General features: G+C 39.7%; 1 protein-coding gene across 2 annotated transcripts in view; it reads right to left on the reverse strand.

Moving 5' to 3' along the window:
* Window positions 1-17,750, reverse strand: part of RHOBTB1 (Rho related BTB domain containing 1) — a 71,133-nt gene that overhangs the window by 51,986 nt on the left and 1,397 nt on the right. The window contains exon 2 of one of the 2 annotated variants that reach the window (XM_007448634.1): window positions 16,739-16,789. The exons of the other annotated variant lie outside the window; for it this stretch is intronic. The gene's annotated coding sequence lies outside the window, so the exon portion shown is untranslated. The remainder of the gene's footprint in view (window positions 1-16,738; window positions 16,790-17,750) is intronic. 2 annotated transcript variants of the gene reach the window in all.

A 17,750-nucleotide genomic window follows, 5' to 3' on the forward strand; every position in this document is an offset into this window, starting at 1 on the left:
TGTAGGGAACTGGGGCAAGAGAGGGCTGCAAGGCAGGAAGGGGCCAGGTCATACACGGCCTTTTAGGCCACGGTCAGGAGTTTCGATGTTATTCTCAATGAAGTGAGAAGCCACTGAGGTGTTTTCAGCAGAGGAATAACAGGTTCTGATTTGCTTTTTTTTTAAAGGATCATTGGTTTCACCGAGACTGCCGTGTGGAGAGCATGTGGGGGGATTCTGAGCAGTGGCCGAGGCCCAGCTAGGAAGCTCCTAAGTTCTCCAGGAGGGAAAGGGTGGCGGCTGGGACCAGGGTGGAATCAGCAGAGACGGAGCAAAGCAGACAGATTCAAGTTCATTTTGGAACGAGATGCACTTAGCACATTCTCCCTTTATCCTGTCTCCTAGGGTATTTATCAAATTCTTGTTTTGTAATATTCACAGTTAGGCTTATATGTATCTCATTTCCACCTCACCAAGATTATGCACTTTTGACAACAGAGACTGTTATTCACCTTTAAATCCTCAGATCCTTTCATGGTGCCTTGGCCGTATGTGGCTCGCAGTAGATATCTGTTCACTTGCATATACAAGCACAGTCATTCCACCTTCCTTAGGAAACCTTCCACCTGGGGCTGGCAGAGACCTGGCGCTCGGCTGTCTCTGGTGACTGATCATTAAGCCCATGGCCTCGAAAGCTGCGGCATGTTGCCAAGCCTGCAGAGGAACACGTTGAGGGACATCTGTGTGGCCCATCATGAGAGCTGTCTCTGACAGATGGCAGTGCACCAGCCATGGCTCCCCCAGCAGGAAAAGCATCAGTAACCATGGGAACCACCACGGACCAAGGTCCAGGCCCCTCCACCAAATGGGAAGGCAGGGGGCAGGGAGGAGCCCCGATATCGGCAGATAAGAGTGGCTTCGGGCTGGATCTGATTTAGAAAAATAAAGGAATGTGGTCTTTCACTGTGCTCTAGTGCCTATAGCCAATTTATGAATCTTGATAATATTTATGTATAAGGGACGTATAAAGTTCTCAACCACTTTAAGACTTTGACATCCTAATTCAAGGGATTCCCAACTCTATTCACTGCTTGGCTGAACAAGAAGAGGAAAAGGGAGGCATATGTATCCACTACATAGGGAGAAAGATTCATAACTGATAGGAACATGAGTCTGGAAGACAGAGTTCAGTCTATGCCTAAAAGAGCCACATCACAAAAGGCAATCAGCTGGACTTAAGGCAAGTTAGCCATGAAAGCACAGATGCCCCCTCTACCCATGTCTCACTAAAATTAACCTTATTCTGTACAGATAGCAGACTCCAAAACGGTACCAGAAACTAAGAATGGGAAGTATCCATTCACCAGAAACTGAAAAGATCTCTGCCCAGTTCACTTCCACGGAGCCAAATGAGAAGGTCACTCTCTTCCACGGGGAAAGGAGTTGGTCTGGAGGGAAGCAGGAGGCTCTTTGCCACAGATGCCTGTGATCCGGAGTGATGCGAGCTGGACTCACTGGGACAGGGTGGAAAGAGGAGATCGTGGAGCCGCTGGAGAGCCATTATGACACCGGCAGGCTGCCGTCATTGCCCCTTCCTGAGGCTGGGCCGGGCAGACAGCACTGAGCATGGAGGAAACTGGTTTTTGCTTCCTTCAGCTGGTGGCTCCACCAGGCTGTTTCAGCTTTGACACTGCAAACAGAAGTGACTGAGCTTGTGATGCTGACGCCAGAGGGAGTGCGGTGAGGGCGTACAAGGCTGGACGTCAGTATATCCTCTGTGGTGACACTCCTCACGTTAGTCCTTATCTCACCCTCCTAAGTCCTCTCAACCCGAACCAAACTGAGTAGCTTTGCTTGTCCGTTGGAGACTGGGTGGGTTCCTGGATCTCTACAGAGCCCTGCCTTGGTCCCTGAAAGCCTAAGGTTATTCCAAGCATTTGGAATGTAAATATACTTCAGTCTGTGGCCAGCATAAATCCTTTTTCATATGGATGGACTAAACAGTGACCATTCAACATATGGTCTATTAAAAACCCGGACACAAAAAAACACACGCACCCAGTGTCCACTGCTGCACTATTTACAATAGCCAGGACATGGAAGCAACCTAAATGTCCATCAATGGAGGAATGGATAAAGAAGATGTGGTACATATACACAATGGAATACTACTCAGCCATAAAAAAGAATGAAATAATGACATTTCCAGCGACGTGGATGGACCTAGAAATTCTCATATTGAATGAAGTAAGTCAAACAGAGAAAGACAAATATCATATGATATTGCTTATATGTGGAATCTAAAAAAATGGTACAAATGAACCTATTTACAAAACAGAAATAGAGTCACAGATGTAGAAAATATGGTTACCAAAGGGGAAAGTGGGGGGGGGGAGGATAAATTGGGAGATTGGGATTGACATGTACACACTACTATATACAAAAGAGATAACTAATAAGAACCTACCGTATAGCACAGGGAACTCTACTCAGTACTCTGTAAGGACCTATATGGGAGAAGAATCTAAAAAAGAGTGGACGGACTTCCCTGGTGGCACAGTGGTTAAGAATCTGCCTGCCAATGCAGGGGACACGGGTTCAAGCCCTGGTCCGGGAAGATCCCACATGCCATGGAGCAACTAAGCCCACGTGCCGCAACTTCTGAGCCTGCGCTCTAGAGCCCGCGAGCCACAGCTACTGAGCCCACATGCTGCAACTACTGAAGCCCATGCGCCTAGAGCCTGTGATCTGCAACAAGAGAAGCCACTGCAGTGAGAAGCCCGTGCACCACAAATAGAGAAAGCCCGCGTGCAGCAAGGAAGACCCAACGCAGCCAAAAAAAAAAAAAAAAAAGAGTGGATATATGTATGTGGATAACTGATTCACTTTTCTATACAGCAGGAACTAACACAACATTGTAAATCAACTATACTCCCATTAAAATTAATAAAAAAAGAAAAGTACAAGCAATTAGCTAAAGACAGAGAAAATTCTTCTACTGAAGTAGATATGCTCTAAGAAACATAAGAAAAAAAATCCTATCCATGTACTTGATCACGCAAAAGAAGATAATGCAGGTATACTAACAGCAGATGAGGCTATAAGTAGGCAATAGAACATGGTAAGTAAAGGCCATGTATAAATGGAATATGAGTCAGCCAAATTCAAAACCATACTGGCAACAGTCAATAGCAGCCTTGAAAATGTAGTAAAATGAATTCGTGAGGTAGAGGCCAAACATGAGAAGCTCTAACTATAGAAGGAAGGCCATCTGAAAATGATGTAATGGAAGATATCAGGTAAGAGGCTGTTGAAAAGCAATCCCATAGATAGTAGGGCTCTTGAAGAAATAAGGTTGCAAAATGTGATTTAATAGAACAAATTTTTCCCAGTGCTAAAAGGAGGATGTAGTGGGGAGAAAAAGGAGGAGCAGATAAGAAGACTCCAAAGCTATACATTTTTCAGCAAAAAATAATTGTATAATAATCCTGTAAGTATCTTAGCAAAACATCTTCTAAAACTAATGGCGAAAAACATTTCTATCAAGAAATGATAATACAGATGACCATATACTTCACCAATACATTATTTTAATGCAATAGAAACCACAGAGCTTTCAAAGGAAAAGGATATAATAACAAATTTGTGAATCAGGTCAAATTAATATTGGTGTGAAGGCAACATAAAGTTATTTTTGGATATTAAAGACTCAGGGGGTGGGACTTCCCTGGTGGTCTAGTGGTAAAGAATCCGCCTTCCAATGCAGGGGACGTGGGTTCGATCCCTGGTCGGGGAACTAAGACCCCACATGCCACATGTCGCGGGACAACAAAGACCATGCGCCACAACTACTGAGCCCACGTGCCTCAACTAGAGAGAGAAAACCCACACGCCACAACTCGAGAGAGGACCACACGCTGCAATGAAAGATCCCATGTACCGCAACTAAGACCCGAAGCAAAAAAAAAAAAAGTCATCTGAATTACTAAAAAAAAAAAAAAAAAAAAAAAAAAACCCTCGGGGGCAAAACCTCAAATGTCTTTAAGGAACTAAACTGCTCAAAGATACTTGCCAAAACACCCCGAGATAATTAAAAATGAAAAAAAATGGACATTTCAGTTTCAAAGAACTGTGGAAACCAAAACCAGTCGAGAATATAAGACCAGCCTACAATTATTTAGCCTTTGGTTTCAAATTTATATAGAAAAATTATTTGTAAAAGATAATTAGAAGGTAAAAAAGGGCAATTCATAGTAGAAGCATAGCAGTAATAATGACCCTTCATAGATTAAAAGGCATGTAATAAAAAGGAAGACAAATTCTATAAGTAAAAAGAGAAGTTAATGCAAATAACTGACATGAGATGATGAATAATCAGAATCACCATCAGATGAAGAAAGCAAAAATGAAATACAACACACAGAGGGCTTGAGTAGCATAAAAAGTGGGATTAAGTTAATAGATAACCCACATTTAAAAAGAAATCTATAAGACAGTGCTTTCTTTTCAAGTGTTCTTGGCACATTTATAAAAGTTGACTACATATGGACTGATCATAAAGACAAATATCCTTCAAAACACAAGTTATAGCAACCAAATTCTCTAGCCACAAAGAAAGAAATGAAAAAGTTAAGAGGAAAGGTTTTATGACAGCAACCAAGAAACCCAACCACTTGGAAATTTGAAAAATACCCATCTAAGGAAATAACTTTATAAATGGAAAATGTTTTAAAAGCAAATATATTTATCACATCTTTATTAAGAATAAGGAAAAATTGCAAACCACCTGTCTATGATAAGTCGGGGGATAATTATTTAAGGTACTTGGTATGTGATCTTGGGCAAATTACTTAATCTTTCTAAGCCTCTATTTCCTTGTCTGTAAACTGGGGATAATGGCTTCCCTCAATGGTTGTTGTGAAGATGAAATTAGATAATGCTTGTAAAATATTTTAATCACTATGCCAGCCATCAAGAGAACATTCAGTAAGTCTGATCTGTTAAGATTATCATTATTTAAAATTACGTTTACATTAAGTTTGCAGTAACTGAGAAAAGTGCTAATGTATCACTACGGAGGGGAAAGTGCAAGAGAGTCATCTGAAATATAGTTGACGAAAACTGCATAAAATGAATATGTGTAACTCGAATAAAATCAAGCCTCCTTGTTCTCTCCCTCTAAGTACCACCTTACCACAGTGACACATCTAAAAGGGACAAAAATGTGACTTTTAGAAAGCCTTGAAAACAATACAGGTATTGAAGAATAGAGAGATGTGGTTCACATAATGTATCAGGCACCTTGCAGCGAAACTTCTAAAAAGTCTCTTTGGGATGTTTCCCTGAAGAGTTCTGCCTCCATGGCAACTGCTCAAACCTGTCTTTTTGCCTCTCGGGACCCTAGAGCTTTCCCCTTCAGGTGTTGCTTCATCCCCTCTCACAGGGCTGGCCATTGCTCTCTGCCTCTCTCACGTGCATTCCCCTCAGCCAACGAATGGATCTTCCTTGGGAACCCGCCCTTTGTTTGGAGGGGAAGAGATGGGTGGGTTTTGATAAGTGAATACTTAAAATTTAATAAATTGTGCCCTTGCCATCTAAAAGGCAACAATACCAGTCTCTTCCTCCTGCAACAATACATGGAAAATAAATTGGAAGGAAGCACACTAAACAGATGCCAGTGATTGTGGCTGGATCATGGGGCTGTAACTTGTTGCCAGTTTTCTGCTTTCCTGTAGTTTCCAAATTTTCTACGGTGAAAATATATTACCTCTTTTTGGTAAACTGAGATAAAATTCACATGCCATAAAACTCACCCTTTTAAAGCGTGCAATTCAGGTTTTTTGTTTTTTTTTTATTTATTATAGTCACAAAGTTGTACACCTATTCCCACTATCTAATTCTAGAACATTTTCATCATCCCTAAAAGAAACCTTGTGCCCATTAGCAGACATTCTTGTTCCCTCCTCCCTCCAGCTCTGGAAACCATTAATTTACTTTCTGTTGCTATGGATTTTCCTGCTCTGGACATTTCTTATAAATGGGACCATACAAGAGATGTGGCCTTTTGTGTCTGTCTTCTTCTACTTAGCATAATGTTTTCAAGTTCATCCACGTTGTAGCGTGTATTAGTACCTCATTCCTTTTTATTGGCTGAATAATATTCTTAGATGTATTACTTCTATAATGGGAAAACTATTTTAAAAAAAGTAATGAGTACATAAGCATAACCCTTGATTGTTAATTCTAACTAAGAGTACACTGGTACACTCCAGTAATAACAAAAAATGATTTTTGATGATAGATTGTTTTTCAAAATCATGTATTTAAAAAGCATAGTGAGCCTATTAAACCTGTTTTTTTCTGACTCAGCCTCTCAACTCAAAAGAACATAGGAACCTAGGGCTTCCCTGGTGGCGCAGTGGTTGAGAGTCCGCCTGCCGATGCAGGCGACATGGGTTCGTGCCCCGGTCCGGGAAGATCCCACGTGCCGCGGAGCGGCTGGGCCCGTGAGCCATGGCCGCTGAGCCTGCGCGTCCGGAGCCTGTGCTCCGCAACGGGAGAGGCCACAACAGTGAGAGGCCCGCGTACCGCAAAAAAAAAGAACCTAGGAACCTAAATGATATCTTGCTGAATATCAGACATAGCAGTTGAGCCAAAAGAGACAGCTGTGGACAACCAGGATACTTAATATACGATTCTATCTCAAAGAGATGAAAAATTCTTGGCTTTTAAATTTTGAGTGTTTAAAGGGAATACTTATGGTAACAAAAATGAGCAATTTTAAGAAATTGTTGGGAACTTAGCCCATGAACTATTCTGTGGCAATCAATTGTAGTTAAGATTTTTTTAAGCTGGATAATGCAGTATAATCAGCTTTTTTTTCATTAAGAAAAAAAGTTCCAAATCCGTTTGTATGCCTGTTGTGTATTTGTATACCTGCAAATCACAAACACATAAATATTGCACACTCAGTGCATGAATTTAATGTTATAATTTTTACTCGGAAAGGCAGATTCTACATATTCTCAGTTACAAGGGAGATAGTTTGATCAAAGCTAACTGCAGCTAGCTCATATTAAGGAAGGGTTCAGTCAAAAATCAAATTCTGTAAATGAGTGACTTACCCAGGACATAAAACTTGAAGCAGTTCACACATATTGAGGGTGCAGTGGGGTGGTGACCAGAGGTGGGGTTCTTGATCTAGGTGTTGGTTACAGACGTATGTTCCGTTTGCAAAAATTCATCAAACTGTACACTTGTGATCTAGACACATTTCTCTATGCATGTTATACTTCAATAACCTTTTTTAAAGTCAAAAATATATATAAAGCAACAAAGGACACTATACATTGTTTTCGGAGGGCCTGTAGTCCTCATGTGGGTGAGCCTTAGCTAAGGGCTGGATCAGGAAGCTTTGTCAAGAATTGATAATTAAAATATTGGTCAAGTCTTTAAAGAGATGTCAAAGTGCTCGTTTGAGAAAGCTCATATCAAGTCTGCAGACTAGATGCCCTCAAAAATCCGTCCTTGTATAGAGAAGTCTCTATAGTCCTCTGTCATAAATTGTTCATTCCAAGTATTCTCTAAAGATGTCACTTGGGTTAGCGTCTGTAGCACCAGAAAGACCACCTGCTGTGAAACCTTCAGATATGATGACAATCAAACAATTGCATTTAATCATTTATGAGACTATAACATGTCGGTTAGGATTAGCTTATGCTCTCATTCAGGCAAATGATGAAAACTATTCCCCCACCACCACCTACCCCCCAGGATTTCTTAGCAACATTAGACCGTAAATGCAAAAATGCTGGTGGACAAAAACCTTAAAAATCTCTTATTTTATTCGAGGTTATTGGCTGCCAGCAATGTGTGGATTCTAGCTAGTATTTTCAGGCCATGTTCTTATGCCCTCCAACTCTAGGTAGGAATTATTACATGAAAGATTGTACATTATTTAAAAGCAGGATGAGGCACTGCTTGTGGGAGTGGAAGATGGTATCATTATTTTGGAGTGCCACGGGCACTCAAAAGACTTTAAAATGTCCATAACTTTCATCCAATTATAAGACTTTACTCCTAAAAAAATATTTAGGATTACAAAAAGATTCCATTAAAGGAGTGTTCATCATATTACTGTGGAAACAAAATATTGGAAACAATTTTAGAAATCCAACCACAGGGGAGGGATTTTTAAAAAGTGTCCATATAATGGGAGAGTATATAGCAGTTAAAAATATGTTATAGGAGTACATTTATTATTTCAGTTAGAGGTTCATGAGTAACACCATTCCTTAAAAATCACGTACCTAAAAAAATTATGTACCTAAATATACACAAAAGTATTGGGGATAGAGATACATAAAAATATTTGGGATAGAGATACATTAAAATATTAATGCCAACTGGGATTATAACTGATTTAATTTTTCTTTTTTTCTTATCTACATACATATTCCATCTTTTCTATAATGAACAGGTGTTATTTTATAACAAAGACATTTTACAAAAAAGTGAGGGTGGGGAGGTAGGAAAACCAGGGACTATGATATTTATGTGTGTGGGAATACATTCTTCTTTCATTATGTGGAATTAGTGTCTATTCTTTACTTTTTCTCTGCATATCATGAAAGCTGTAAGTGACGTTGCCTTTCATATGGCAGGAAACAGCCTTGCTGCTGTTGGCACCTTTCCTTCCATTCTGAGCACCCATCCTACTCCATCAACAGCATCATCTTGGAGCTCCTGGTCATTCAGCTCCCTTGACTTCTATCAAAGGAACTAATATCTCAATAGGCCCAAAGACACAAATCACACAGCCACTCAGCCTAGAACAATGCAGCAAGGCTACACCGGCTGCACACTAGGTATAGAACAAGCCCACGGGAATACCTCCTTCTGTACTCTTTCCAGATCAAGTCATGAGACTTTGAGAGATGTCAGTTCTCGTGTCAGAAGAGAGTCCCTGGTCTACTTCAAATAAATCAATTTTTTAAAAATTTAGAATTGGAAATATTCCAAAGGTTTGCTGTTGATTTTTGTTTGATACACACAAAGGGAAACAATTTCCCTTCCTTGAAGCCTCTTTCCAGGAGCCTTAACGATCGGCTGCCAAATTTAGCCTTGGCTCCATCTCTACCATGTCTAATATTCCTCCATGCTATTGATGTGAGGCCAAATCTCCTCTCTATTTAGAGTGCACAAGAGCAGATGTCTTGATGAAAGGGGGTGCTGTAATGAATGGAAGCACACAGCTTCGTGGCCTAAGGTGTTTAAAGTACATTCACACGAAAGAAGCAATAGCTTTGGTCACATCATATGAGAAATAAAAGACAGGAGGGGAAATTATAGAGAAGGCAGTCAAGAAATCAGCTGCTCATTCGAATCACTGGGGGAATTTGTTTTGTTTCAAATACTGCTGCCTGCGCAAGAATGTCCTTGGTAGCACTATTTGTAATAGCCAACAACTGCAAACAAACCATCGACAGTATGATGGATATAGAAATAATAAGTTGAGGCCTGTTCACACAGTGGAATATTATACAGCACTAAAAATGGACGAACTGGGACCTCCCTGCTGGTCCAGTGGGTAAGATTCCACGTTCCCAATGCAGGGGCCCGGGTTCGATCCCTGGACAGGGAACTAGATCCCACATGCATGCTGCAACTAAGAGCCCGCATGCCGCAACAAAGATCCCACGTGCCGCAACTAAGACCTGGTGCAGCCAAATGAATAAATAAAAGTTTTAAAAAAGATAAAATTGAAGAGCTTTTTTAAAAAACAATGGATGAACTACGGCTGCATACATTATAATGAATCTTCCAAACATAATATTGAGGGGAAGAGGCCAGACACAAAAGAGATTGCATTTATATAAAATTTCACAACCAGGCAAAACTAATCCCTGGTATTAGAAGTCAAGGCAGTGGTTGCCTCGATTGGGTAGTGATTGAATAGGGGCTTAAGAAGGGATTCTGGGTGCTGGTGATGTTCTGTTTCTATAGTTAGGTGTTGGTTAGACTAGGTGAAGGTGTGCGGTCAGTTTGTGATTAATTCTTTAAGTTATATACTTATGATTTGTGTATTTTTCTTGAAATAAGATACAGTTCAATAAAAATGTTAAAAAATTCAGATTCCTGGGCCCTAACATGAATTTACTAAAAGTGTAGGAATTCCTGGGGGTATTCCAGTGTATAGCACAGGCTGAGAATCACCGGGACCAGATGATCCATATCCAGTGGTACGCTGAAGCCAGCCTCTACGAGCCCACGAACCAACTGTTAAATTTTCAGGACTTTTGCAAGCCTGTTAAAATAGGGTCAGTATTGAAAATTAAAGTAGATAAAGCTTCAATTCAATAAAGAATACTAAAAACAAAGGTACTAAATACTCAGAACTCACCACTTTGTATTTATTTTACTGTTATCTATATTTTGAGGTTATTTGTGCACATTTTATCTGTATGGTGGAAATGCTATATAACGGTGTGGTACTGTACCATCTCTTTCCAATTCCAGCTCAGTCACAATGATGGCTTCAAACTGGCCATGATGGGAGTATTTATACCAGTGAAATAGGCAACCGCTTCACATCAGGGCTTGCTTTATTGTTCTGTTGATTGTCTTGACTTAAGAAAGTGACTTTAAAATGTTAATAATGCAGATTAAACTTAAAAGTGTGTAACATGTTTAGCTGTTACATTATGAATAGTACCTTTAAGGAAATATCTTATTGTATTTAAAAGCTATTATCTGGTTCAGCAAAGAAGTCATTCATATGTTTTTTTTGTTTTTTGTTTTTTTTTTTGCCTCTCACTGTTGTGGCCTCTCCCGTTGCGGAGCACAGGCTCCGGACGCGCAGGCTCAGCGGTCATGGCTCACGGGGCCCAGCTGCTCCGCGGCATGTGGGATCTTTCCGGACCGGGACACGAACCCGCGTCCCCTGCATCGGCAGACGGACTCCCAACCACTGCGCCACCAGGGAAGCCCCCATATCTTTGATGAATGCGTACAGTTCTGACGTATGTCTTCGTTATTTCACTTTTATCTTACTCATTAACACGAGGGAAAATATCAGACAACGTTTTTATGGGAATTACACTCATCAGCTGTACCATAGGTGAGTTCTCAAAAACCGACAAGTGTTTTGTGAGATCCAATTAGCTAGATGGAGTTCACAACAAAGAGTATTCTTTATTTTATTATTATTTATATATTGTATGCTACACACATCCTTTGTCAGTCAAATTTTTAATCAACTTATGTATGCACATAAATGCATTCCTTTTTTTCCCCAGAGTGCTGGTTGATTTACCAGCATATCCCTTTCAAGTTTAAGATTCCATGACTCTCTATTATAATTTAAGAAAGAAGCAAACAAAATAAGATGGGAGCCTTACAGCCTCCAAGGCATGAGTTTCAGCATCAGATGGAGTAATGACTATACTTCGAGTACAGTATTTTTCACTACTCAAAATGTGGTCCTTGGACCAGTAGCGCTGGCATCAGTGAGGAGCCCCTGGGAAACGCATCATCTCAGGTCTCATCCTAGAGTTTCTGAATCAGAATCTGCTTTTTATCGAGATGCCCAGGTGATGTGTATGTACATTAAAGTTTGAGAAGCACTGCTTTAAAAATAAACTTCTTAGTATGAACTGAAACTTGTATAACCGATTTGAGACTAGTCACAATCTAGCAATTGGTGATCTGTAAGCCTCTGGCACCAGTTGAGCCATAGCAGTGGGGGAAACAACTAATTGCTACACCTAAGCCTGAAGAAAAGGACATACATCTTGCCATTTGTCACATTTGTCAAATACTGAAAAGGGAAACTGAGCCACTAGGAAAATAAAGGCTATTCTAGGCCACTTGGATTATTAATGTCAAAAACGGGGGAAAAGTCCAAGTAGGAAAATAATCGTTATCAGTAGCTTTCCTGCTTGTATATGATGAATAGGACACATTGCCAAAGGCTTGGTTCCTAAAACCCAAAACAGGGCAGCAAGGGCCACATGACAAAGTGTGGTAGCTGGAGAGAGGAGTGTGATGAAACACTTCCCAGAGATGTAATTTAGGCCAGGGTAGCTATCAAGTGCTGAGGGTGAAAGGGGGCAATTGTAGTGCCTATGTTTTTCCCAATCAATAAAGCAGTCGGCAACCCAGGGCAAAGAGAAAAGACAGGGCCAATGCACAGGAAAGATTCAATACTAGAGTTAATTGAAATGATGGGAGGAAACTCTCACATGTTTTGAAATTGAAAGCAAAAATGTTTTACTGGCAACACTATTCTCTGGAAATATTTCTTAGTTATCTGGCTGAAAACATAGTGGATGCTTTGAGATGCAAAGGTCTGTGTGGAAAACACGTTAGATACTTAAACAGTGTCTGGAAGGAAATGAGAGCCACAAATCTCCAAGAGGAGCTTGGTATTAGTCTGAGGCAGAAACCGAAGCAATAAAATAATTCAAGTAAACCCTGGCAATCCTAGAGCATGAAGAAGACAAATGTAATTGTACCCAGGCGTGCCCACACCACTGGTACTCAGAGACGCCACTGGTACTGAGACACGATTGGGCCCATTTTCACCCAAGAGAAAAGGTCACTGTAATCATCCCTTGCAATATCAGACTTCAAATGACTGAAGAACATTTAGCAGCAAAATGACATGAATGCCCTTAGGTGTTATAACATTTTCCCTTAAGATACTTTAGCAAGGCTAGGAAGAGAACTCACCATTACTGAGCACCTACTATCTGTTTTACATGTGTGATTTCATAGCATCCTCATAACCCTCTGACAGAGGTGATACTGTTAGCATTTTACAGACGAGCAAAATAAGGTTCAAAGAAGTATGTCAACCACATCACATAGTTAATAAAAAGCCAGAACTCCACAGACAAAATTAAAAAGCTCCATACTTGATGAAAACAGGTATCTCAACAGAGACAGCTTGGAAGGGATCAAGAGTATGGAGCTGTTATGGTTCGAATATGAGGCAAGACTGGTCTATATTGGTGTCAGTGAAGATAAGTGAGGCTTCTCCTAGTACCCACCTTATCATTACATTGCTGGAATCCTCTTATCACCCATTTCTGGATGTATATTAGGTTTCAGATGTATTTCAAACTTGACAGCTGTAATTTGGGCTAAGTTGGAGGCTTCAGAAGACTTGGCACATTTCAGGAAGTGTTATGTAATAGAATTGAGCCCTGGGCTGGGCCTTGGAAACCTGGGTTCAGTTCCAGCTGTGCCACTTATGAACTGTAAGGGTGGTGAGTTACATTGCTTCTCTGGGTGGCAGATTTTTTTCACCTACATGAGGTTGGATTAAGTATCCTTAAGAACCTTTCTGGGTCCATGATTCAACCCTCCATGACTCAACTGCTTACAATTGTGACTTCCATCAAAATATATTAGAAATGACCTGAAGAGTTAACAAGTCTGTCCAGACAAGACTGCTGTGTGGTTCAAGTTACCAAATATAAAACAAACAAACAAAAAACAACAAAAAACCCAAAATTCAAAAAACCCTACAAGAATAATTACTTAACTCCTGTACTCTACCATCTGCAAGAATAACCTGGAATTTAATGTTTTTAAAGTGCTTTCCCCCCCCCAGGATATGTTTAAAACAAACATATATTCAAGTTCTTAGACAGATCTGGGTACAAATCCAAGCTCTACCTCTAATTAGTTCTCTGACTCAACATATCTGAGTTTCCCTTAGGCTTCTGTAAAATTGGAATTAACAATGAATATTAGCTGTAGTGCAGTAAAGTGTCTGGCATCTAGTAGGAGCATAGTAAGTACTGGTTATTGTTATTCCAGTGGTCATTAGGGGTCTGGACTACCACTGGGTAACAATTCAAAGGAAACTTCTCCACAGAGGGATGGAGCCTGAGACTGTACCTCATTAGCACTGGGAACTTGCCATTAATCTGTGTCTATGCAATAACAAATTCAGGTGCAGAGTGGAGAAATGTAATCATGCTTCTTCTGGACCTACTGGCATCTATCTGTTTCTTTCTTTGTAAAACCTTCTAATTCACCCTCAGTGGATAAAACCTTATAAGAGAAATGCTGATATATTTGACAGGACAGCTGCAGGGAGTGTCTGAAGACAGGAGTGTCCTGGGACATCTGGAAAGAGTTTCTTCAGGATTTTCTGCATATAAGAACATGTTATTTGTGATAGGGGCAGTTTTATTGCTTCCTTCCCAATCTGGTTGCCTTTTTTTTTTTTTTTTTGCCTATTTCCCAGTTTCTGCCCAATGTGCACAAAGAACAAAAGGTTCTAGGAGGAGGTGACTTTACTTTGTTTATAAGCCCCACCAAAAAAAACAATTTTGATGCTGACATATCAATAACCAATCCATACACATCCCAGCCGTTTGAGTGACTGCTTCTTGTCCTTCCTGCCAAAGCTCTCCCTTTCCCCATCCCCTCCCCCAGCACTCAAACACTCCCACCCCCTCCCCCTTTCTACATACACCACACTTTTTGTGACTTATTTTTCCTTCCCCGTCCAAATTTTGTTTTGGTGTTGCCAGGTTGGCAGGAAGCCTGGGTGAACAAAAGAAGATGAACACAAGAACCAGATTCCAATCGCCTGTACTCTTTGAACCCCATCCTTCACATAATGAGGTTGAACTGCCTGTTTTCTAAAAGGAAGACCAATAGAAAGCTTAAAGAAAAAATTCCTGTTTTCTACAGGTATATTTCCTGAGCAAAAAACATAGTAAAGTGTCAAATATTTCCAGGCGTGTTTTAAGGTAAGTCAAGCGTATTAACCAAAGCCTCTGAAGTTCAAAAAAGCAAACAAATGACTGCTAATTAAATTACTACTAGCGATACCATGCTCATTCTGAAGCTTCTTTTGGTGCTAACATTATATGATTCAGAGTATAATTTTACTCTTTAAGTAATTATAGATTTATAGCTGTTATATGGATAATTTACGACATACCATGGTCATAGCTAAGCAAATATCAGTTGATAATGAGGCCTTAACCTGTAATGGGATCTTCCCAGTCTAACAGTGCTCTTATGATCTATTTTGTAATGATACACTATATAACAACTTTTACAGGACAAAGGTGTAATAGGACAGCTTATAACAACCCCTTAAATGCTTGAAAGTATCTCTTAACTAATTAAGCTTTTAGGGTTATTAGCTTGATTGGGGTTTTTCAGTACATTAATAAAGATGATATAGTAAAGCTTTCTCTAGTAATCTATTCCCCATTTTATTTTTTATTATCCCTTTATATAATACCCTTTGAGAAGGATTAACAACTGTTACAAATTATTCTACAAAAAGTAGGAGGGGAGTATGAAAGGGGGGAAGGAGACGGTTGTCAACCCTGGCAAAAACTGAAAATGTCCTGCTTAATCTTTAAATACTGGCCATTTTCAGAACTTTAGTTGGTATTTAACTATTAGGTATCCAAATCTATCTACGTGGCACATATCAGACAAACTGAGGTTTCAGAAGGAATCCAGTATGCCAAATTGTAATGCTTTCTCATTGATGCTGTGAAGATTCAGACAGCTCACAATTTTGTTTCAATGCTTTTGAAGCAATAACACCTTGAGTTTGAGATACTGTAATTTAGCAGTTCTAAATGAATGCATGTCTCCCTCTTGGTTTGAAATTCTACATTCTGTCTTTCTTCAATCTCTCACCCTTTTATTATCTATCCTGACAAAAATGTGCTTGGAAATTTTTTTCCATGCGTACATAGAACTGCAAAGTAGTCCCACAGGGTGGAAAATGCTGAACTTCTCGTAAATGTACCATTGACCCTCAGTTCAAACTTCTGGCATGTATGATCTTGATTTATTTTCTCACTTTTCCTACATGAATGTTTAATATCTTGTCTTTTAAATCTGTTTATGAGATCCTTAAAACCAGAGACCCCATGGTAAAAACTGTCTTAAATTTTTGACAGGGCCATGCCAGAAAGTACATATGAATACTTAATATTTTGCTGTTTTACAATACTTAAGAGAATGGAATTTATTCTTTTGTAACAGCTGTGCCACTGAATGTTACTACATAAGCTGTAATTACCAAGTTATCTCAGGCAAGTTGCTTAACCTTTCGTGGTCCCAGTTTCTCTACTGGAGATAAGATTTTTCCAATTAGAGAATTTAGGTTTTGGAGTAAGACAGCACTTGAAAAAAAATATTATTTCTTCCATTTACTAGAGAAGCAGGAATTGAACCTATTACCTAACCTCTCTGAACTTTCAATTCCTCACCTGTCCTTTGGCGACCAAGGGAGTAGTTACACCTAACAGGGATTTTTTTGATGCAGGTTGAGAACATAGTATAAAGAATGCGGCACGTTACCTGAACTGTGGTTCATGCTCAAAAATGTCAAGTATTATTGTATCAATTTTCTTTCAGCTTTAGAGCGCTAAGACTAGCATAGATGTAAAATCTTAATTACCAAGCACCCAAATCCCCAGTATCTTCAGCTATTTTGGCACCACTTGGATCCCCAAAGTGAAAATGAAAAATCTTTAAAGAATAAACTGATTCAAGGCCCATTTTAGTACCATTTTGCTCACAGAGTAAATAGAATAATTTTAATAATCATTGAAATTGTGATATTCATAATTGAGTCAATAAAAACATGACAAAGACGAACCGTTTTAAGGCAAATGACTAAGAAGCTTGTTCTGAAATGCATGCTCAGAATTAGACACAGGATGTCAGCAATTTATGGTCATGGGTTTGCACAAAGAACACTGACCTGGCTTGCTGGAAGTGAAGAACAGAACACCCTGCTCACAGCTGGACTTACCTACACAAAAGAGAGAAATACTTTATAAATCCTACTGCTTGCTAGGAGCACATGGGGAGCCACTGACAATTTTAACATACATTGTTTTCTTTTTTTCCCCCCAAAAGGGCAGAATCTGCTTTACTTCTGCCAAGTGTCACTGTTAAAATGGCATTTCTTGGGGTCATATACATCCTGAAATAGCTAGGTTAACTTTTTGCAGCATTTCTGAAAGTCTGTTTCTGAGCCTTTGGGGATGATACAGAATAAAGCATGTAACCACAAACTCAGGAATAGAAACAAGGAAAACCTTACAGGCATTTAACAATATGGAAGTCAACGAAGTGGACACGCTATTCTTCCAAAATAGCATTTTTGGACCATATTATCATAAATAAAAGTCCAAATGATTCTGGTTTTTACTATTTGATTACATTTGTACAGTTAATAAGTTATGCTGTTGTGCCAGTGATATCAAACTACCTATGTTTCTATTTTCACCTCTTTGATCACACATAGCCCCTTATATACTTAAATTTACGCTCCTCTCAAAACAACAATCAACGGGGCAAGCTTAGAGTACTATGATTTCATTGCTTCCGACTGAGTTTTCAAAGTCTTCCACGCTGGGATGAACAAGTTAAATCCCCTGCCCACGAATACGTCCAAATACAATCCAGGCATCTCAGAGGAAACCCAGTTGAATAATAATTTGCTGCCCACTTCACCTGCGGAGCGGTGTGTAGACATTATTTACATTGAAAAGAGCTTGTGTTTCTTTTCTAGCAATCAGTGACCCTCTTGGGCGTCTACAGAGTTACCGGAAATGAAATATAATTCCAAATTTCTGAAGAGTGTTTTTAAACAAACTTATCTGTATGTTTAGAAAAGCCTAGCGTTTGCTGCACACACAGCCTATTGGCTATTTATATCTGCTGATAGTGAGAGCACAGTTATACAGAGATGAAAACTACTGATAACA

Source organism: Lipotes vexillifer, unplaced genomic scaffold, assembly GCF_000442215.2.
Source record: "Lipotes vexillifer unplaced genomic scaffold, Lipotes_vexillifer_v1.1 scaffold331, whole genome shotgun sequence".
NCBI lineage: Eukaryota > Metazoa > Chordata > Mammalia > Artiodactyla > Lipotidae > Lipotes > Lipotes vexillifer.